The 23,662-nt window shown below is 41.1% G+C and overlaps 2 long non-coding RNA genes across 2 annotated transcripts in view; one reads left to right on the forward strand and one right to left on the reverse strand.

The window, feature by feature from the left end:
• Positions 1–23,662, reverse strand: part of LOC117529768 — a 482,119-nt gene that overhangs the window by 270,315 nt on the left and 188,142 nt on the right. The window lies entirely within an intron of this gene.
• LOC117529767 lies at positions 8,010–21,999 on the forward strand. The gene is made up of 3 exons (XR_004566095.1): positions 8,010–8,122; positions 16,110–16,116; positions 21,989–21,999. It is a non-coding gene; the product is annotated as an uncharacterized LOC117529767 (long non-coding RNA).

Below are 23,662 nucleotides of genomic sequence, written 5' to 3' on the forward strand. Positions count from 1 at the left end.
TGTCGTGGCCACCCTCACCTGGGACGTGGAGAAGACCGTCCGGGAGGCCCTGACAAGGAGCCCGGACCCGGGGACTGGCCCCAAGAATAGACTGTACGTCCCACCAGAGGCTAGAGCTGCCGTATTGGACTTCTGTCACGGGTCCAAGCTGTCCTGTCATCCCGGAGTGCGTAGGACCGTGGCAGTAGTCCAGCAGCGCTTCTGGTGGGCGTCCCTGGAAACCGACGTCCGGGACTACGTCCAGGCCTGTACCATCTGCGCCAGGGGCAAGGCAGACCATCGGAGGACGACGGGCCTCCTCCAACCCCTGCCAGTGCCTCATCGCCCCTGGTCTCACATCGGCCTGGATTTCATCACGGGCCTCCCGCCGTCCCAGGGCAACACCGTGATTCTCACGATAGTGGACCGGTTCTCCAAGGCGGCCCACTTCGTGGCCCTCCCGAAGCTCCCGACGGCCCAGGAGACGGCAGACCTCCTGGTCCACCACGTCATGCGGCTGCATGGGATACCATCGGACGTTGTATCAGATCGTGGTCCCCAGTTCTCTTCACAGGTGTGGAAGAGTTTCTGCAAGGAGCTGGGGGCCACCGTGAGTCTCTCGTCCGGGTACCACCCCCAGACCAATGGCCAGGCAGAGCGGGCCAACCAGGAGTTGGAGCAGGCCCTTCGGTGTGTCACCTCCACGCATCCGGTGGCCTGGAGTCACCATCTGGCCTGGATCGAGTATGCCCACAACAGCCAAGTTTCGTCTGCTACCGGCCTCTCCCCTTTTGAGGCATGTTTGGGGTACCAGCCCCCATTGTTCCCGCTGGTGGAGGGAGAGGTCGGTGTGCCCACGGTCCAGGCCCACCTCAGGAGGTGCCGCTGGGTGTGGCGGACCGCCCGCTCTGCCCTATTGAAGGCCCGGACGAGGGCTAAGACCCATGCGGACCGCCGACGTTCCCTGGCCCCCACATACCGGCCCGGGCAGGAGGTGTGGCTTTCAACAAAGGACATCCCCCTCTGTGTGGACTCCCCTAAGTTAAAGGACAGATACATTGGACCATTTCAAATCCTCAAGATCATCAACCCGGCCGCAGTGAAGCTCCGACTCCCGGCTTCACTGCGGATCCACCCTGTATTCCACATGTCCCGCATCAAGCCATACCGCACCTCGCCCCTCTGTGCACCTGGACCTACGCCGCCTCCTGCCCGGCTCATCGACGGGGAGCCTGCTTGGACGGTCCGCAGGCTCCTGGACGTCCGTCGTAAGGGCCGGGGGTTCCAATACCTGGTGGACTGGGAGGGGTATGGACCTGAAGAACCCTCCTGGGTGAAGAGGAGCTTCATCCTGGACCCAGCCCTCCTGGCCGAGTTCTACGCAAGACACCCGGACAAGCCTGGTCGGGCGCCAGGAGGCGCCCGTTGAGGGGGGGATCCTGTTATGTGGGCCGCTGAAGAGGAGGTACTGCTGGCCCACCACCACCAGAGGGCGTCCTGCTTGGAGTGCGGGCTCCAAGCACGAGAGGGCGCCAGACCCAGAAGAAGTGACAGCTGTCACTCATCGCACCAGCTGTCACTCATCTACACCACTACATAAGCCGGACTGTAACTCCACCTCCCCGCCGAGAAATCCGACTACCAAGAGGTAATTTCTCTGCTGACTGACACGTTGTGTAACAATCTAATCTCATTTGCAGCCGTTGTCCTGTGGTTGTTCCCTTATCTGGGATTTTGGCGTTTGGTGTGACTGCGACGACTGCGCCTCACACTCCAAACAGATAAGTGGTTAATCAGGAGCTGCACGAGTGTGTGATTTGGAGGTGGAGGTTCTCCCTCCTAACTGTGTACAGATCGTGGACCACTGAGTGTGCGGACTTACACTCATTCATCTTGTCTCTGCTTTCTGCCAGCAGTACCAGGGTCGACAGCCGAACACAGAGGCCACCTGGGGATACGGGACTTGGCGGCTCCGGTGTTCTTCAGACCGTTGGTGGTGGAAGCCGTGTGGGACGCGGCTTCTCTCTCGTCGGGGGTCTTCTATCTTCGAGCCTGCCCACACGTCACCTGGTGTTAATTGACTTTACAAATTTTGTGTGTTTAGTTGTGTGTTGTCACAACATTAAATTGTTACCTTTTGGCTTACTCATTGTCCGTTCATTTGCGCCCCCTGTTGTGGGTCCGTGCTACGACACCTTCCCAACATAAACTACATGAAATTCATGAAGACTGAAAAGACTGTTAAACCATGTCGAAAACCACAGCTAAAGATTGTAGAATATTTTAAAAATCAGGGTAAAATATCAATAACATACATTATAATAAAAAAGCCACACATTCTTGTGTAAATTCCTGTAAATCCACTCACAGCCACAATGTCTTTTTTCCCATGAAAAAGTCTACATTAATAAAAACTAATTTACATTGTTGTGTAAATTCATGTAGCCTAAATTCATTCAAAGCCACAATGTCTTTTTTTCAAGGAAAGAAAGTCTAGATTAATGAACGAAAAAAAGGCACATAATCTTTTCTGAAATCCTGTTTGAACAGCACAATGTTTATTTTCAGGAGAGGAAAAAAAAAATTCTTACCAGTTCGCTTTTCCTGTTTATCTTTCAGGTGTGTTCATGAAGCCAGTAACAATTCCACGGATTCTTGTCCTTATCACACTTTTTCAAACCGTCTTTCTCGCCATCTTCGCTCTGTCTGATGTCGCTCCGTGACACAGACATGATGCAAAATTCTTCTTTTAAAAACTTGAAAGTTCTAAAAGTTTGCGACGTCCACATGCTACGTTTAGCTAAGCTTCGCACAGTGTTACCGCACAGTGTCACCGCAGCAACCAACCAGTCCCGCTTTACGACAGCTGTCGTGACAGCCAGGCTTTGAGTGGCATTTATTCTCCTCGAAAGTTCGCGGATCCGAGGAAACTGGTTTGTATCTGTAACACACAGATCAGTGTCCGCGGACTTATAAAACTTGCATGATGTTGTAAAAAAAAGAACGCATTGTGATAAGCATTTTAAAAACTCAGTAACAATCACGATTAAAGAGTACAACACTAACACCCCCCCCCCCCCACCCCGCCCATGATGAATCCCGCGGAGTTTTCACAGTAGCTTTCAAAGTTACTGTGGCAACAGTGGTTGCTATATATAGATTTTCATAATAATATTATCAAAAGTAAAATGTAATGGAATCTATTTGTTTTAATTTTGTTCAATGATTACTCACATCAGATAGTTATTGTTGCTCGCACCATTTAACAATAAAATGTTTAATGCCAGCATCTCAGCAAATTCTTTTACTGTGAAAGGCATGCTGTCAGTGTTCCGTGTGACTTGACTTTAATTGACAACACTGAGACCTTAGTTAAAATTACATTAGATTAGATGATATTAGACAGAACTTTATTGATCCCTTGGGAAGTCTCCCTCTGGGAAACTGAGGTTTCAGCAGCATTATATAGCAGCACACAGGGTAAGAAGCACACAGAGTATCAAAAGTGGAAAAAAGAAGAACAGTTTCCAAATACAAATACACAATATAATAATAAATAACAGACATACTGATCAATACTGGTTTACTGGCTACTACTGTTCCTCTCCTTCCTGTCCTCTGTCTTCCTGTTACTCCTCCTCCCCCTGAGTGAGGAGTTGTACAGTCTGATGGTCTGAAGGACAAAGGAGTTTTTCAGTCTGTTGGTCCTGCACTTGGGAAGGAGCAGCCTGTGGCTGAAGAGGCTCCTGATTGCTCATTTCCACTGAATGTTTCCTATAAAGGAATAATGTATGCATCTGGGCTACTACATGCAAAAAACCCCCCCAAAAAACAACAACAACAACAAAAAAAAACATACCTGTAAGAGGTTCAAAAGAAACGGCAAAATGTTACACCTGAAACATAATGCAGTTTCTGTAAATCCAACTGGAGTTCTTTTTTTTTATGACAGTGTTAATTGACTGATTGAAGGTTTGTGATGGAGAACAGGTGTTGGTGTTTGGTTGATCTGGTGTATAGTCTTAGTGTGTTCTTCCTCCCCCATTAAAAGAGATATAAAGAGGGGAAACATTTGCAAATGGCCACCTTAAATACCCTTTCTCACATGTGTGAGGAGGTCAAGGGTCATTGAGCTTACCAAACCAATTTTGTGTTCCAATAATTCGTGCTAAACGTATTCAAATCAATAAAATGACAAGGTGTCTATATTTATGCACCTGCCCAATTTTGTTTAAATAATTATTGCACACTTTCTGTAAATACTAGAAACTTCATTTCACTTCTCAAATATCAGTGAGTTTGTCTGCTATACGATATATTTAACTGAAATTTCTGATCCAGACACCCAATGATTTATAAAGGAAAATTATGAAAATTATCGGGGTGCCCAAACTTTTGCCTACAACTGTACCTGAAACATAATGCAGTTTCTGTAAATCCAACTGGACTGAGTGTTTTTTTTTTTACTGACAGTGTTAATTGACTGATTGAAGGTTTCTGATGGAGAATAGGTGTTGGTGTTTGGTTGATCTGGTGTATAGTGTTGGTGTATTCTTGCATTTTGAAAACCAGTCTAGGTGTTTGGTTTACAATGTGAGCTTTTGAGCATGAAGTGAGCTGGTGTGTCAGTTGTGTGTTGTAGGTGTGCTGGTGTGTTAACTGCACACATCGACAGTAACGCTTGTCCGATTATCCGGGACAAGTGTAAAATATGATTGGACAAGCAATATGCTCTAATCGTTGTCCGACCGGACAAGTGGCATTTTTTTGGTTTAAAACGTTCAAATTCTTTATTTTCGTCACTCTGAACCAAAATACCTGACTGCTGCCTTTTTGTTTTCTTATTTGTTTTCTTGTTCTGACGGTGCGTCCTGTTCACACCGTGTGCACGTGTCAGTGACAGTTATACTGAATTTATGAGATGAAATAAATTGGTCAAAATTCCTTAAAGGAGACCTGCATTGAAATAAATGTGGTCAGATTTCAGAAAGAAATAGCTGATATGTATTTATAAGACCCTTGTGAATGCAGTAAAGTAAAGCCCAAATTTGTAATTCAGCGGATAAATCTTTGTTTAAAAATGACAAATTTGCAGCTAAAATTTAGCCCTCTGTGAAAACAGTTTGTACAGCCGTATCATTTCCATGACATCAGGGACAAGACGACGCGTTCCCGCCTTCAGTCCGATCCCGCATAGAAATTGATTTTATCTGTTAGTAATGTTACTTATACACGTCCTGGTTTCAACATCCAAAAGTAAGCTGCAATGAATGTGAGATACAGATCTGTGTGCTCAGATCAGCAACGACATCGACAGCGGGCGCCGTTCTTCCTCTCCCGCTCTCTGCCTCCGCTGCACTTATTGAGTCTGCGGGCTCGTTAACAAGCTCGTTAACCGCCGACGCTCACACCGCCCGTGTCTGCTTTGCAGCCGGCGTTGTGCCAGATTCAGCGCACAACACCGGCATCACCTCTCTGTCTACTGAATGGAGCTGCAGCACACTTGGCACAAGTCCTGAGATTACGCTTGCTGTTTTAATGCGAAGCGGCCAGTACACCTGTTGCTTCAAGGACAGACTTCTTGCGGCAAAATCCACATCACCGCACGTGTCGGCAATCGGAGCCCCAGAGCTCCATGGACGCTGAGAGAGGTTTATATATTTTTAATGGCTGGGATTCTTTGCGGGTCTTGCCTCCATATCCCGCGATGGTACCGGAGGCGAAAGACAGTAGCTTTTCACTGTGACACCACTCAATCAAACGGGCGTATGAAAAAGTCCCCCAAAATAATTTTCAGGCAAAAATAAAAATAAATGTATACTCACCAAACGTACCGCAAGACAATATGAAGTTTTAAAAAACCGTCGATCCTTCCGTATAAGACAAAAAGGTAAGCGATGCAAACTGACGTAAATCCACTAATTACAATTGGCGCAATGCATGAAGGGAGAGGGTCTTGTCCGTGATGTCTTGGCAGCGTCCATGATGAGAGGGACAGTTTGCGGAGGGCTAAATGTTAGCTGTAAATTTGTCATTTTCAAATGAAGATTTCTCCGTTGAATGACAGATCTGGGCTTGCAGATTTACTTTACTACATTCAGAAGGATCTCATGTGTAAATGTAAGTTATTTTTTGTTCAAAAAATCTGACTGCATTTTTTTCAATGCAGGTCTCCTTTAAAATGAGAATATATAAATGAACATAATAAAAATCGCACACACGTGTGATTAAAAAAAACCCTGATGTGTAGAAACTCTGCAGTGATGTTCAGAAGCAGAATTCACATAAAGCAGCTGAGAACTCTGAACTTTAGAAGGCTGTTATTTTCCACAGATATTTATTTTAGATGACCTAATGTAGTTGTTTAATGTTCAAGCACAAAACGTGACTGAGGAGGAGAAAAAAAGAGGAAATGAACTCTCGTCTGAATAAAAATACAAGCTGCTGATTTTTATTTTTCAAAATTATTAGGCTGCATCTCTGAGTTTCATTTATTTCAAAGTAAGTTATCGCTTATTATTTTCAAAAATCACGAGTCAAATCAGTCTGCATTGTTCAGTTTTTCCTGCACATTTGTGTATTTTTTCCTTCTTTATAAGAGTTTGGTTTTTGTGTTTGTTCTACTAAAAAGTAAAAAAAAAAAAACAATAAAATGTTAACACTTTTCCTTATAGCAGTTCTTTAAGTACAAAAATGGAACAGAAACAACCACAAATAAAAAAAAGTAGGGATTGTATGTAAAATGAAGATGAAAATAAAAATGTTATTTTCCCAGTTTCTCCACTCACACCCACAGAAGCCAAACATTCTTCCAAAGTTGTCTTGGTGGCTTCCCTCACTTGTCTTCTTCCAGCATGGACATTTAGTTTTTGAGAACTGCCTACCTGACACAGATTTACCATAAAGTACCACACTGTTTGTATTTCTGAATGATTGATGTAAATAAAGTCTAATAAATATTCAGTGAGTTGGAAATGTTCATGTATTCAACCTCTGACATTTCCCAAGAAAACTGACTGTAAATATTTTTAACTAATTGTTCCATTAACAATGAACTGCCCTGTCTCAACCTTTTTTCTTGGAAAATGCTGCAGGCCTCAATTGTAGGAATGGAAATATATTAACAAAAAATAAATAAAAAATAAAGCTGATCTCCCAAAACATGATATAGAATACAAAGTAAATGTCAGGATCATTACGTGTCCATCACCACCACATTTTGAAAAACTTTAAGACCACAGGCCATGTATTATTTATGTTCTGTGTGTTTTAGCAACTTTTTAATTTTTTTTTAATTTGGATTAAGGCAATAAGTGCCTCCCTGTATTACCACAGATGAACTGTTTCTGTTGCCACATCTTCTGAAATAAAATTGTAAAATTTTACCACCAACACAGAGTGACAGTATTAACTTTTTCATGAAGTGATATGTCACAGCAAAGTAGATGTGATAAATATTTAATCTGAATCTCAGTCCCAGAAAATGTTGAAATGTAATGATTTTTTTCTATTTCAGCTGCAATTTTTATGTTGAAATATTAAAGTTAAAGTACTTACAAACAAAAGAATTATGACAGGTTTTTATTAAGGGACAAGTCAGAGCAAAGTATATGTGATAAATATTTCATTTGAATCTCACTTACGGGTTGTCCGGACAACCAGCTTTTCCTATAGGACAAGTAAACTACCAGGGTTACTTGTCCTATGGACAAGTACACTAAAAAGCTTAACGTCAATACCTGAACTGTTTTGGAAAATGTGTGAGAAGTATCGGTCATTGTGTTCCGACAACTGTAAAAAACTGTAAGCACTACTGGAAATAAATAAAAAGCTCTCTTCAATAAAACATTTTATTTTAAAACTAAGCAAGTTTCAATTCTAGTTTATTGCAAAAAAAAAGAACAGCATTTGTTTTGAATGCATTATACATCCGAAACCAATAAATTAATAATAACAGTAATTATACTTTTTGACTAACTAAAGCCGCAGATCGTGTTGTGCATGTGCAGTGCTGTAACAATAAGGAAGTAGTTGGTTTGTTTGTTTCTGTCTATGAAGGAAAACATGATAGCGTGGAAATTTCACTCCACAACACTATTCTGCTCCTATGCACACAGTCGGCTGTGTTTAGTGAATCCAACAGGTAAAACATTAACACAGTCTGTCTTTATCTATTGCTTGTTATTGTTGCTCACACCATTTGACAATAAAATGTTTAATGCCTGCATTCCAGCAAATACTTTTACTGTGAAAGGCATGCTGACAGTGTTCATTGTGACTTGAGTTTAATTGACAACACAGAAGATCTTAGTTAAAATTAGATTACATTAGATTAGATGGAATTTTATTGTTGCCTTGGGAAAACTTCCTCAGGGAAATTGAGGTTCCAGCAGCATTGTACAGCAGCAAACAGGGTAAGAAGCACATAGAGCATCGAAAGAGAAAAAAAGAAAAACAGTTTGCAAATATAAATGTAAATACAAATACACAATATAAATACCAGACATACTGACCAATAATGGTTTACTGGCTACTACACAGTAAATTCACCAGTGTAAAACTAACACTGACAGTGTTAAATTAACACTGCCAGTGTACATATGGTCCTACTCAGTGGGACCATAAGTGCACTGGCAGTGTTGATTTCACACTGGTGATTTTACTGTTTATTTTGCCTCTCCTTCCCGTCCTCTGTCTTCCTGTTACTCCTCCTCCCCCTGAGTGAGGAGTTGGACAGTCTGATGGTCTGAGGGACAAAGGAGTTTTTCTGTCTGTTGGTCCTGCACTTGGGAAGGATGCAGCGACATTTAGTGCTGTTGTGAACACATCACAGGAAGTCGACAAGGCTGTACGTGATTGTCTGAGTAAAGGAGTACAACTTGCTGAATGCAGTGCATGCAGTGTAGTTTGTCTAAATTTTTAAGAACTCCAAAAAAGTGGAATGAGAATGACAGCAAAAAGCTAAGAGTCAAAACAACAAGCATATGCTGATTATTGCAAAAACATTTCACACACTGTTTTGTATACATGATTTCATTTTATTTCATTGTTCCTTGTCCAGATGTCCAGTTCTTTCTCAGAATGTTTGATTAGTTTGTCAGTACTTTTGCTGTAACAAAACCAATAAGAGCACATGCGCCTCCAACAATATAAACCCATGAGCGGTTCGTCTTGGATTCCATCTTTTTGTCAAAGCTAGCTTCCTGGTCTTCCAGCTGTTTTCTGAATCTTGCTTCTTGTTCATTAAGTTTGCTTTGGGCTTCGGTCTTCTGAGCCTCCATCTGCTGTTGGAAGTTTGCTTCCTTTTCTCTCATCTGTTTGTTGTGCTCTTCCCTCAATGCTTCCAGCTGTTTTTTAGCATTCCTGCTCTGAGCTTCCTTCATTTGGTGGAATTGAGCATCTTGATCCTTGAGCATTTTTGCAGCAGTGGTCTTCTGAACCTCCAGCTCTTTTTGGAAGGTTGCCTGCTTTGCTTTGAGATCTTTCTGGTGCTCGTCCCTCAGTGCTTCCAGGGCTTTTTTGGTATCGCTTTTCTGTTCTTTCAACATTCGCCGGAATTGAGCTTCTTGATCTTTCTGCTCTTTTCTGACGTTGATCTTCCAAGCTTCAAGCTCCTTTTGGAAGTTAACCTCCTGTGCTCTGATGTCTTTGTTGTGCTCTTCCGTCATTGAGTCAAGGTCTTTTCTGGCTGCACTGCTCTGAGCTTCTTGCCTTTGTTGGTACTGGGCTTCTTGTTCTTTCAGCTCTTTTAAAGTGTTGGTCTTGTGATCTTGGAGCTCCTTTTGGAAGCATGCAGCCTTTGCTTGGAGTGCTTTGCTGTGATCTTCCCTCAGTGCTTCCAGCCCTTTTTTGGCATTACTGGTGTGAAGTTCCAGTTGTTGTTGAAATTGTGCATCTTGCTCTTTCAACTTTTTTTCAGTGTTGGCCTTCAGGTTTTTCACCTTTGCTAAATACCTTGCCTCCTTGGCTTGCAGCTCTTTGTCACGATTTTCTGGGATAGCTGCCAGCCCCTTGAAATTAATTTTCAGAGCTTCCAGTTCCTGTGTCAGTTGTGCTCGCTCTTCTCTTATTTTCACCAACTCCTTTGGAGGCTGTTTAGTGATCACTATCAATACCTTTGGAGGTTTAACAGGCTGTTCAGCGTCCATCTTCACTGTGCTGTCCTCCACCTGAGGACAACTCACAGGTGGTTCAGCAGATGGCGTTGGTGTGCTGAGTTTGACATGATCAGGTTTAACAGGCGGTTCAGCGGCCATCTTCACTGTGCTGACCTCCTGTTCATTGTCCGGCGCCTGCCTCCATGAAGGTGCAGCCATCATCATTTCATGCTTTTTCTTCTTCTCTTCATACAGCTGTGTAACACAAAGAAAAAAAAAATAATGCAGTGTTTCATTTTCATCTGATTTCTCAGCAGCACTGAAGTACATTAATTCATTTTCTGACACTTATTCAGGTCCATGTCAAGGTGGCAATAGGCCAAGAAGCTCACCCAATGCTTCCCAATCATTGGCTACATTATCTAACTGTATGTGGGGAATCCCGAGATGTTCCTAAGCCAGCTAGGAGATATAATTGTGCCTGTAAGATGACCGGGGCCAAACAAAAACCCACCTCCCATTGTTTGACAGTCTGCTGAAATGTCTGATAAAAAACTTGTTTGAGAAGTTTAGACTCACAACATGTAATGTCATTTGCTCAAAAATGGGCAACCAGACTCACCTTCTCCTTCGGGTCTTCATAACAGAGTTCGGGTTCAGTTGCTGCAATGAAATCATACAACGTGGAAGGCCTGGCAAATTTCGGTGGTGGCCCTGCATTACCACTGCACAGCTTTGGAGCACCATTCTTATTCTTCTTCTTATTCTTCTTCTTTGTAGAAGGTTCAGGTGTTCCCAGCCCTAAGGTCGTCTAGAATTTTGTGAAGGAAGAAGAAGAACATGAGAACATAAACCTTCCATCCGTGGTTCTCAAGACCTTTAATGTCATTGAACATGCAACAAAATGTGTCCACATGCTAAACTCTGTGTGTGTGTGTGTGTGTGTGTGTGTGTGTGTGTGTGTGTGTGTGTGTGTGTGTGTGTGTGTGTGTGTGTGTGTGTGTGAGAGCGAGAGAGACAGAGATGCTTAGATTCTAACAAAAAGTAAATGTTTTGGTTGTATCTACACCACATTTGGTATGCTGATGGCTCGGGGTCCCTGGGATCCATGCGTATTCAAAAGAACATTCACAATTTCATTTTTACAAGTTAAAATCAAACACGAATTCAAATGACAAAATTAGAAAAACTTACCTTTGATTGTGTTATGCAAAACATTTTACTTGTCTGATGATCAGTTTCCATGAAAAGTCGTCTGGTTAATGATCAGCTTCTTTTAAAGTGAGTCTTCTTGGTTGCTGAGAAAGATTAAAGTATAAATAGATTAAAGCACAAAAACAGACTATCAGTGATTTACTTACTGCCTTTAATCTCTTTTATTGATAATAACACCTGCCCCACTGTACATATAACACAGCCTCCTTATGTGACCTGCATGGCCTTTGTGAAATTACAAAGCCTTGTCACATGACCACATGTACTTTGTGACATCACAAAGCCTTGTCACATGACCACATGCACTTTGTGACATCACAAAGACACTGTTGTCAAAAAAGTAAAGCCTATGTTCCTACCAGTGTTGCCACAGTTGCTTTGAAAAGTTACTTTATTAGTTACTTTTTTAGTTACTCTATACAGTTCAGGGCTGTGAAATGAAAACTGTAAAATCTGAGGAAAATTGGTGCGGCGGCACAGGAAAAAAAACACCTCCGTGTTGATAACCATTTGTAAAATCCAGGCGGCTTTTGATGGCTTTCAGTGGAGTGAGTATATGAGAAATTGTTTAACAGGCAGGACATGTTCCAACTTGTCCTTAAGGCTTTCAACAGAGGTGTTTTTCCTGTGGCGGAGCGTCGCGGCGGCTGCGTCCCGACGCGCGGACCCGTCCGCACGTCTTTCATTAAAAAAATCTCCTTTAACAGTGGAATATCCAGATAAAATGCTGAAACCGACTTCTTCTGAAACTTCTCTGTTCTCTCACGACGTCCTGGATCAATAGAGCCTGAAATGTGGAGGTTTTCAGCTTGAACAGGCTGACGACGGCGGCTGAGAGCGCTGCGCGACGTCTCGCACCGTGGGAAGTCCTTAAAGCGACAGAATCACCTCAAAATCTCTCATCAGCCATTAAAATTTTCACTGAAAACCAGCTTAATTTTTCGAACCGTGTCCACTTCGATGTGTCTCACAGGTTTAGAAACAATTTTGATCAAACAACGCGCCAGTCTCTCAGCAACTTCTCAGACAAAGGAATTCCGACGAGGGGCTGGACGACTCCTCCCACAAGGAGTGCTCACAGGCGAATGACGTCACCAACAGGCGTGGAAAAACTCACGCATGCGCACAAGGGTTCAAGCATGTCTGACGTAAAAACATATGAATGAAATCCATATAGTTTTTGAAAAAAATAAAAAGGACCGTTACTTTATTGACAGCCCTCGTATATATATATATATATATATATATATATATATATATATATATATATATATATATATATATATATATATATATAATAGCCATATAATAAATGAATTATTAACCTGACTTGCTCGGTCTGTATGGGAATATCAAATCTCAGTGTTTTTCGCACTGACCTCGCTTGCACTCTGACTGTACTTACACCTCAGTCTGATATTTCCCCGTACAGACCTCGCAGTCAGTTAATAATCCTTTAATATTTTATCTAATATCCTTAATGAATAAAATCTTATATTTGCTTTGAGTTCATGTTTAAATAAACTGTGATCAGGAGGTGGGATACTGTGTTTCAAATATTCTAAATGTTCTGTTTAATTTTGTCTGAGTCTCTTCCAATAACCTGTTTAAGAGGAATCCTCTTATTTTCATTTAACTGACTGATTTTTAAAAACAATATGAAATACTATATTCAAATAATAAATTTGAATAATAATAATCACAAAGCCAGATATAATCAGACAAGCAAAACGGGTAAATGTTTGGAACGTCAACATTTCTTTTACTGTTTGATTCAAACCTGTATTTTCTTAATCTGTAGCTTTCTATGAGCATCACACACACACACACACACACACGATCTCTGGTCAGTCTTCGTACTGTTACTTCTACCTGGTTCTTTTATGTAAAATTCTGCTCCTTACCAAAAACCAAACCACTGTATTCCTCATTTTGAGTTTATTAAAGGTCACGTTAAAAACCAGGCCTGGAACCCTCACAGACAGTGTCCATCTTGTGAAAGGCCCCTAAAATGAATCATACAACACCTTTTATACCTTGTGGGTGTTAACATGGGTGTGGTTTAGTCTCACTTTTCTAATGTTACTGGCTCTCACCAACAGGGGAGATCTCCCTGTGTCTGAGACTTGGACACATGATGAAGTAAAACTTAACATATTTCTCAGAACTTCCAAACAAATAACACAAATAGTTGATAGCTTTCATAAAATAAAGAATTAGCACAGATATTATCTAACAATACCTTCTCTCACCTATGGTCATGATGGTTGGATCATGACCGAAAGAACTAGATCACAATTACAAACAGCTGAAATGGGCTTCCTTAGGAGGTTGGCTAGTTTTGCCCCCAGAGATCGGTCGTCTGTGGGGAGCTCGGTGTAGAGCTGCTGCTCCTTCACATTGAAAGGTGCCAGCTGAGGTGGCTCGGGCATTTGGTAAGGATGCACCCCAGGGCCTCCCTAGGGAGGTGTTCCAGACATGTCCATCTGTGAGAAGACCCAGGACTAGGTGGAGAGATTATATCTCCACACTTTCCATGTAATGTTATTTAGTAGTTGAAGTATAACAGTGTGTATTTTTCAGAAAACAACAATAACTACAATACCAACTGGCTCCTACTGTTCTTGGATGAGCTACATGAAAGACTAGTGCCGGAAGCAGATAGAAGACTGGATGGCCTTCCAACTTATGTAGTGGTCTGGGACAACGTGACATTGGTCACGTGAAGTGGCAGCATGGTTTGATGTCCATCCCAGGATGGTGTGTCTGTTTCCCCTTACTCCCCCTTCCTCAACCCCATTGAGGAGTTCTTTTCAGCGTGCAGATGGAGGGTCTGTGACCATCATCCACATGCCCAGGTGGCCCTCCTGGAGGCCATGAATGCCGCTTGCCAGAAGATCACACCTGAGCACCACCAGGGATGGATCAGACATGCGAAGAGATTCTTCCCCTGTGTGATGTTGATGAGGCCATGTGGCCCAATGCAGAAGAAATTAGGGTCTTTTTTCTTTATACAAGTATTGTCAGGAGGGGCGGCTGCCCGGCACCCGGAGCGGCTGGATCCACAATGCAAACTCCCGGACTAGGCTTTGGTGGAAGAGAAATCATGGTGTTTATTCCAGGCTCGGGTATGGTACACATGTAATCAGTCAGCGAGGCAGAGGTACAAGCAGGATTAGGCAGAGACGCAGTCATGAACAAGCAGGTGTCAGACACACGAGCAAACACCGGCATCTGGGATGAGGCAAGAGGCATGGTCGAGGAATACAGAGCTGGACTCGGAACAAAGACAAAACTCAGGACTGTGGAAGGCGCTGGAAAGTGTACAAGACAACAAACAATCTGGCAGGGAAGTGAAGGACTGTGAGCTTTAAATGCAGGTGGACTAATCAGGATGTGAAACGAGGGACAGGTTGTGTTAACGAGGTGCACGTGAGGAAAAAAAAAAATCTAGAAAAGGGGCGTGGCTAGTGAACAAAGATAAACATGGGCAAGATTGTGAGGAGGGGAATGCACAAAGTGGAGTGATGTAATAGACAAAGGACACGTGAGCAGGTGCAAAGAACGTGAGTGAAAGTAAACACAAAGCCAAGTGAATCAAAGTGAGAGACAGAGACCCATGGCAGGTGCAGAGAGAACAATCAGGGGGCGTGAGGAAAACAGAACGATGAACAGAGACTGAGGACAATAAAATATAACAATGAATAGCAACATAGAACATGAAACTGGAACAGAAAATAATAAGCATGAAGAAACTGCATGAGAACTAATTACAGAATACATGAAAAATGAATACTGAAGCAAAACTAAACTGGCACTGATAAAGAAAACAATTAGGTTAAACAAACTATGAAAAAAACAGAACCCACAAGATGACAGAAAACAAAACCTGACAATAAGCACAACAGATAACACCAAAGAGAAAAGCAAAAATAAACAAGTGATACAAACATAAACCAGCAGAACAAACTAGAATGGAACTGAACTTATGGCCAAAGTATAAAAGTAACAAAAAACAAAGTAACAAAGCAAAACTAGAACAGAGAATAACCACATCATGAAAATAATAATTAATAAAACAAGGCTGGGGCAGATGGAAATGAACCAAATAAAGACGCAAAACACAGATTAAAGCCTGGAACTGGTATTTTCTTTTTTATTCTATGTGTCCACACAGTGGTGAATGGCAGTGATTTTTTTCTTGCAGGCTTGCAGCATTTTCTACATGAATAAAGCCTGTGCAAAAATTCCATGACAGTTTTCACTGTCTTTTTCCATCAAATCATTTCCACTGAATGTTTGCTATAAAGGAATAATGTATGTATGCATCTGGGCTACTACATGCAAAAAAACCAAACCAAAACAAAACACAAAACAAACAAAACCCTGACATAACTGTAAGAGTGTTATGAAAGTGTCGTGACACAGACCCACAACAGGGGGCGGTAATGAACGGACAATGGATAAGCCAAAAAGTAACAATTTAATGTTGTGAATCGCACAACGAAGTACAGACAATAACAATATGGTGGAATGTCAATTATACACAAGGTGACGTGTGGGCAGGCTCGACGATAGAAGACGTCTGGCGAGAGAAGAGCCGGATCCCACACAGCTTCCACCACCAACGGATCTGAAGAACACCGGAGCCGCCAAGCCCTGCGACCCAGGTGGCCACTGTCTTCAGCAGTCAGACCCGGTACTGCTGGCAGAGAACAGAAACAGTATTGATGAATGCGAGTTCGCACACTCAGTAATCCCACAGTCTGTGTTTAGTTAGGAGGGAGCACCTCCACCTCCAATCACACACTCGTGCAGCTCCTGTGTAACCACTTATCTGGTTGGGGTGTGAAGCGAAGCCGTCGCTGATCACACCAAACGCCAATCCCACAGATAAGGCAAACACCACAGGAAAACGGCTGCAAAAGAGTTCAGACTATTATTCAGTTTTAAGTCAGCAGAGAAGTTACCTGAATGGTAGCTGATTTCTCGGCGGGGAGGTGGAGTTGCAGGCCGGCCTTTATGGTGGTGGTGATGTGAATGAGTGACAGCTGGTGCTGATTACGAGTGAACAGCTGTCACTCCCGGTTGCTATGACGCCCTCTCATGCTTGAAGCCCGCACTTCAAGCAGGGCGCCATCTGGTGGTGGTGGGCCAGCAGTACCTCCTCTTCAGCGGCCCACACAACAAAGAGGTTCAAAAGAAATGGCAGTGCAAAAGAAATGGCAAAATGATTCACCTGAAACATAATGCAATTTCTGTAAATCCAACTGGAGTTCATGTTTTTTATGACAGTGTTAATTGACTGATTGAAGGTTTGTGATGGAGAACAGGTGTTGGTGTTGGTGTTTGGTTGATCTGGTGTATAGTCTTAATGTGTTATTGCATTTTGAAAACTCGTGTAGGTTTTTGGTTACAATGTGAGCTTTTGAGCATGAAGTTTGTCAGTTGTGTGTTGTAGGTGTGCTGGTGTGTTAGCAGTTTTGGAAAATGTGTGAGAAGTATTGGTCGTTGTGTTCTGACGATTGTAAAAATAAACTGTAAACCTGTCATGAGTGGGTGTAGCGTGGCACAGAAAGTGGTAGGACACACAATGCAGACTCGCAGGCTGAGGCGTGGGGGTAAAAATAGGCTTTATCAAGAAACAGGCTATGGTTCGGGACACAAAAAGGCAGTCAGCGGGGCAGCGGTACAGACAGACGAGGGGCAGATTCGTAGTTGAGTTCACAAGCTGGGGTCAGGTTCACGGCGTGGCGGAGAGCGAGACAAACAAGCAAGGTTCAAAAAAATGAGGCAAACAGGTGAAGACAAAAAAGACAAGGATGTGACACACGATCAACAAAGTAGTAGGGAAGTGAGGGACTGTGAGAGCTTAAATACAGGGGGGAGTAATCAGGGGGTGATGTAAAACAGGTGTGGAGAAGGTTCTGGAAGGGGAGTGGCCAGACAAGACAGGTGGGTGTGACAGACAAAACAACTAAGTGCCAGTGACACACCCACAACCAAGAGAGATAAAAAGAACTGAAAACCACAAACTGATGTGCTCATGTGTCAGGACCCAGAAAATAAAAGGCAGCAATTTAACTAAGACAGAACTCACCATGTGGCTAAAGTATGAAGGGAAATACAACTAATGACTATAGTGCAAGTCAAGAAGAAAATAAAAAGTCTAGACTAGAACAGAACTGATACAGATTCAAGTATGAAAGTGAATGACAACCAATTACAAACTGACCAAGAAAATAAAAGACACAAAACTAAACAATGATGGACAACACAGAATAACTGATAACCAGAGAAACCAGTAAATAACTAAAGGAACATAACCAGAAGAAAACACTTAAGATAAATACCAACCAAAACCAGTGACTAAAGCATAAAGCAGTAAATGTGATAAACAGAACTAAACTGGGACTGAACTTACTAAAGGAACCACAAGTAAAAGAAAACAAATGCATTACAATGAGCAATAAAGAAAAGCAAACTACAGATCAGACACAAACAAAGTCAACCAAGGTAGTTTAAGACCCTAGAACAGGGGTGGCCAAGTTCGGTCCTCGAGAGCCACATTCCTGACACTCTTAGTTGTCTCCCTGCTCCAACACACATGAATCCAATGAAAGGCTCATTAAAAGTCTGCTAATAAGTCTTTCATTGGATTCAGGTGTGTTGGAGCAGGGAGACAACTAAGAGTGTCAGGAATGTGGCTCTCGAGGACCAAACTTGGCCACCCCTGCCCTAGAATGACCTGGAAATATATTGCTTTCTTTTCCTGGCCTTGAAAAAAAATGTTAATCTTTGTAAGAAAACCTGGTGAGCGAAGCAGAGGAAATTAAAGTGATGTTCTCTGTGTGTGTGTATGAGAGAGAGAAATAAATTCAAATGAACAATCCAAACTTGTTTCTTTACTAAATTATAAAATTAATTCATTCATATATTTATCTATATGCCATAGCATATGTCTTAAAGAGCATCAAAGTCTTTCAGCATGAAAGTACATATTTTTAATGTGTGACAGCATCCTGTATCGTAACTGAATCTCTGCTGTTTCTAACAAACCAAACCGTGGGAAAATCGGGTAAAATATGGGGAGTTGGGGATACACCTTCCTCAGTACAAATGCACTGGGAGTGCAAGAGGAACCCATCCAAGATGGCGGCCGCACTGATACATCAGCGCCAACAGGCCGCAGCCGGTGACTGGCATCATCCATAATGTCCAGCAGTTTGTCCAGTGTTCTGTGCCACCGTCACCAAAAGTAAAACCTTTTTGAATAATTCCTCTGACAAACTATGAAATCTATATGATCAAATCACTAAGAAATCATTCAACAGTAAGTTCTGTGTATGTAAATCGAATCTTAATATTTTACATTCTTAATTCCATATTTTGTATTATATTTAAATAGTAAAAAATATACATACTACATACACGCATAGAAATGATTCCAATGATGATCAAGTTGCAACATACAAACAAAAAGATGGCAGCTGCTCCCCTCAAACAAAACAAAACAAAACAAACAAAAAAATCCTATAATCCCAGTTGACCATTTCTGTAGCCGTGCAGGTGCATTTCTTTGCATTTGCAACTTTGGGACTTTTATGCACCGTTGCCTCGTCTCGCCTGTCGGGCCTGAACGCGGTGAAGGAACCGGAATTTGCTCTGAAACTCTGAATGGATTTATGCACAGTATTAAAAAGCTAATAAATCAGACAAAGCTGTACACCAGTGCACACGGCTGAACAAAGAGACTCACTTGAACGGCTTAATATTCAATCATGTTCTGTCGTCTTGATAAGTTTGGAAATCACTGCTGTAATAGCCTTTTCAACACATTTCTTCACACCGTTTGCACAAGCAATCTCTGGAATTAATAGAGTAACAGGAACAGCTGTTCCCTCCTACCTTTCTGGTTGGGCATATTACATGAAAGCTGAAAACATGATTATTCACCCTGACGTGAATACGTTCACCTTTTGCACAGGTGCTTTGAGTTTGAACAACATAAAAATACAAAAAAGTTATCAAAATGCTTTCAATCGCTTGTCCAGCATGAAATGGAGCAATGAAATTACAAAAACACTGTTTTTCCTCAATACACAATGTCATGAATACAGTATATCCAAGGTGAACTTTATTTTCCTCGACTGGATGAACAAAGTATTGTCTGGCCGCTATGTCTCCAAGACCTTTGAACCCAAAGATGGGTAGTCCTAGTACAATGACAACTTGCAGGTTAAATTACTGCAGAATCATGTTTTAGTTTAAAGGTATAAAAAACAGGGTACCAGAAGACCTTTCTGTTTAAGAAAAGCTCATCCAGTGGGAACTGATTTGCAAAACCGGGTTGGTGACTTGCCAGTCCATGGTTTCTTGTTGATCCCTGCAGAGAAATCTGCATTTAGAACCATCTAAATTAGAAGCTGGAGATCCTAACCACTACGGGCAGTGGTTAGTGACAGTGCAGCATCCTGGGGTGAACTCCAGATCCAAACACACCATAGACATTATACATAAAGGGCAGACGCCACATTAGTGACTGAGGCACAAGAAATGTATCCGCCATCTTGGACCGGTCAACATAGTGATTAAAAACACAAGGCGCTGCCAGGGATTGATTTTATGATCTTGTTTAGTTTTATTTTTTATCTTTCTATATTAAAGTTGCTTTGTTATTTGTTATTTTCACTGTTCTGTCATGTGTCTTTTAGCACTGTGTAAAGCGCTATATAAATATAATGCATTGTTATTATTAGTATTACAAACAGCTGAAATGGGCTTCCTTAGGAGGTTGGCTGTGTTGCCCTCAGAGAATCAGAGATCGGGTGAGAAGCTTGGTCACCCGTGGGGAGCTCGTAGTACAGCTGCTGCTATATCATATATATATATATATATATATATATATATATATATATATATATGAATTATATTGATACTCTGATTTATATATATTAATTTTCTCTGATATATAACATATCTATTATGCATTATATAGAAATATAATGTGTAAATATAATATATATATATATATATATATATATATATATATATATATATATATATATATATATATAATATGTCCCAGCAGAAGACTGCCCCTCCCTGAGCCTGGTTCTGCTGGAGGTTTCTTCCTGTTAAAAGGGAGTTTTTCCTTCCCACTGTAGCCAAGTGCTTGCTCACAGGGGGTCGTTTTGACCGTTGGGGTTTTACATAATTATTGTATGGCCTTGCCTTACAATATAAAGCGCCTTGGGGCAACTGTTTGTTGTGATTTGGCGCTATATAAAAAAATTGATTGATTGATTGATTGATATAACCTAATCATATATTGTCTCTTCAAATTACTAAAATAATTGACTTTACTGCCACTATCTGCTTCTCTATCATATATTAGTGTGTGTTTATATGTATATATGTATAATGTGTGTTTACAGTGTTTGCAAAATACCTGTCTGCAGTCTAGGTTATATCAGAATATTCTATTAATATATTCTATTAAAATTACGATACATTAAATGCGGTGACACTTCATTGCACTGCCAAACAGCACTGAGTGGAGCGGGTCAGATGACTGGTCCAAGATGGCACTCCAACGGCTCGTCAGCGTCAACAGGCAGTAGCATTCAATGCGGCATCTGCTCTGTATATACACACTACGTTGTTCAAATTAGATGGTTCATTTCAGCAAGAACACATGCATCTTTGCATTGCTCTTGTGTTGCCATATCGGCAATAAACAAGCGGTTTGGAGCTAAATTTTAAATCTTTTGCAGAGTTGATATATTGAACCCAGTATATTAGGAAAAGAACAGACACCTAGCTGCCCATATTTTGTCAGGCATTGTAGAGCTAATTACCAGCAAATAATGCCAGCAAAGTATGTTGCTGGCATTATTTTTGATTGTATAGTGGATTGTATAGTTTTTTTTAACTCATTGTCATTCATTTGGTACAAAACATTTTTAAAGGATTTCTCACAAATTAATCAATGTTGAGTGGAGTAGTCAAACTTGCAAACATTCTTTTAATATTACCAAGACAGTAAAAGCTAACAAACATATGTCACATCTGTCACATTTGCTGATGGTAATATTGACTGTATATGTCCCCTTTGAAATAACAATAAAAAATGGAATTATAAATACATGTTTTGATGGTGGCCATTTGGATTTTCTCTTGACTGTGACAAATTTAATTTGTAATGATAATCTTTTCCTTTTGAAAATGAGAAAATCTGCAAATATAATTTGTAATGATAATCTTTTCCTTTTGAAAATTAGAAAATCTGCTTTTTTTTTTTTAGTATTGCCATAAAAAAATGATTAAATTATTCCTGCATGATGGCCTCTATTCAGTCACAGAATCTAGAATGAGGTGAAGAGTCATCCATTTTTATTGCTCTGGTGATAAGAAAATTCAAAGGCTGTCCGAGATTGATTATTCCATTTTTTTTTATATTAAAGTGAAGAATGTGGATGGAGGCCAACTGAATTGATGTGATAAAAACTAAAATCCCTTCAGTTCTAAAGACTGTTAAATCTAGTGCTGGAGGTAATCGCTTGTCAATATCAAGACCATCAATGTCTTTGTGTTATCTTTATCGGCCTGTGTTGCAACCACTTTCTTCTTTGTGCTCTCAGTCTGATAGATTGGATTGTCACTACAAAAGGGAAGCAATGCAGCAATAACTCAAGGATGGAATGAAATTTTGGCCTGAATAGCCTCCTCATTATATTTTAGATTATTATTATTTACAACGTATAGCATTGCATCAAATCATTCCAAAATAAAAGGCATTGTAGTATCATAGGTCAGGTATCTAGATACTTATTGTATCGTTTTCTAAGGGATTAATGTCGCTTTTTATTCACACAGTATTCGGTTGTATGTGACAAACTGACATCCTGTCCAGTGTGTACCCCACCTCACACCCTATGAATGCTGGGATAGGCTCTACCCCCCCCCCCCCCCCCCCGTGACCCTTAGTTGGAATAAAGGGTTGAAGATGAGTGAGTGAGTATTCGGTTGTATGAATTGGACATTCATCGTTGTCAGTGTTGCGTTTGATTGAATTTGTCCCAATGTTTTCAGTTATTTCATCTTGGTTATCCAAAGTTACATCAGTAAAACTGGAGCCCCTCCTTCAGGTATCAATGGAGAAAAAAGAAAAAAAACCCTGCATTTTAACCACTGGAAGTGATCATTTTTTCAGAAGTACTTCTTGAAATCTGAACCTGCAGCATGTGGTGTTTAAAACATTGTGGTTGGTATGCTGCAGTGGATGCAGACATCCGTGCTGAAACCACAGGACAATCTGCTGCCTTTGGCCATTTCTGACCTGCTGGGTGAATTTGAGCAGCCTGACATTTTGTAGTAATCTATTGGTATTTCATGAACGTCTCGTTGCACCACCATCATATAAGGGCAGAGTATGAAAACAGTACTGCAGAAACTACAAAATTGTAGTGGAGAAGAAAAAAACCCCCAGATTGTTACTTCAATATGTTACACCGTGGCCGATTTGTATTATATTATATTATATATATATATATTATATATATATTATATATATATATTATATTGTGATAATAACGAGTCCCACAAAACAGTGAAACAGGGTATTTATATATTATATATACACACGATACACACACATACATAAACATATGTTGATACATATGGTGACTGCAGATACATTAACTCAAAAACTCTTTTCTGAACTGCAGAATTTCTGTGATGCAGAGAGTCCGGAGCGAGTTAAATTATCACATCAATGTTTGACAAGTAACAGGTGGGGTGCACATCGAGTGTCTTTGATTCCAAATGATACCACAACAGATCATACACCTGTAGCCACCAATGCGGAAGAAAGTGCACCCAGCCGTTACCCTGCAGACATCGATGCAATAATCCACCTTAAATCCAGCAATAAGTCACATTTACCACTTAATGCAACAAGAAGCAAAATTTATTTAATCCCTGGATTATTTATTTGTTTATTTATTTATTTATAAGACACAGCTAACAACCTAATCAGTGTACGGCATCGTAATTTTTCCAACCCTATCTCACACCAGTTCTTGATGGCATCACAAATAGTGAATTAATCTATTAGTTTTATTATTCTATTACTACTATTACTACTACTACTACTACTACTATTACTACTACTACTACTATTTATTATTTAGTTTATTATTTAGTTCTATTATTTTTGATACCGTCACAAAATGTGCCACGTTTGTAACAGTATCATGAGTTCATTTCATGATGGTATCATGAAATGAGGGGTGATGTGTGTGTGTGTGTGTGTGTGTGTGTGTGTGGGGGGGGGGGGGGGGGGGGGGTGCAGGTCATGGTTAGGGGAA

This window comes from Thalassophryne amazonica, chromosome 17, assembly GCF_902500255.1.
Source record: "Thalassophryne amazonica chromosome 17, fThaAma1.1, whole genome shotgun sequence".
Taxonomy (NCBI): Eukaryota; Metazoa; Chordata; class Actinopteri; order Batrachoidiformes; family Batrachoididae; genus Thalassophryne; species Thalassophryne amazonica.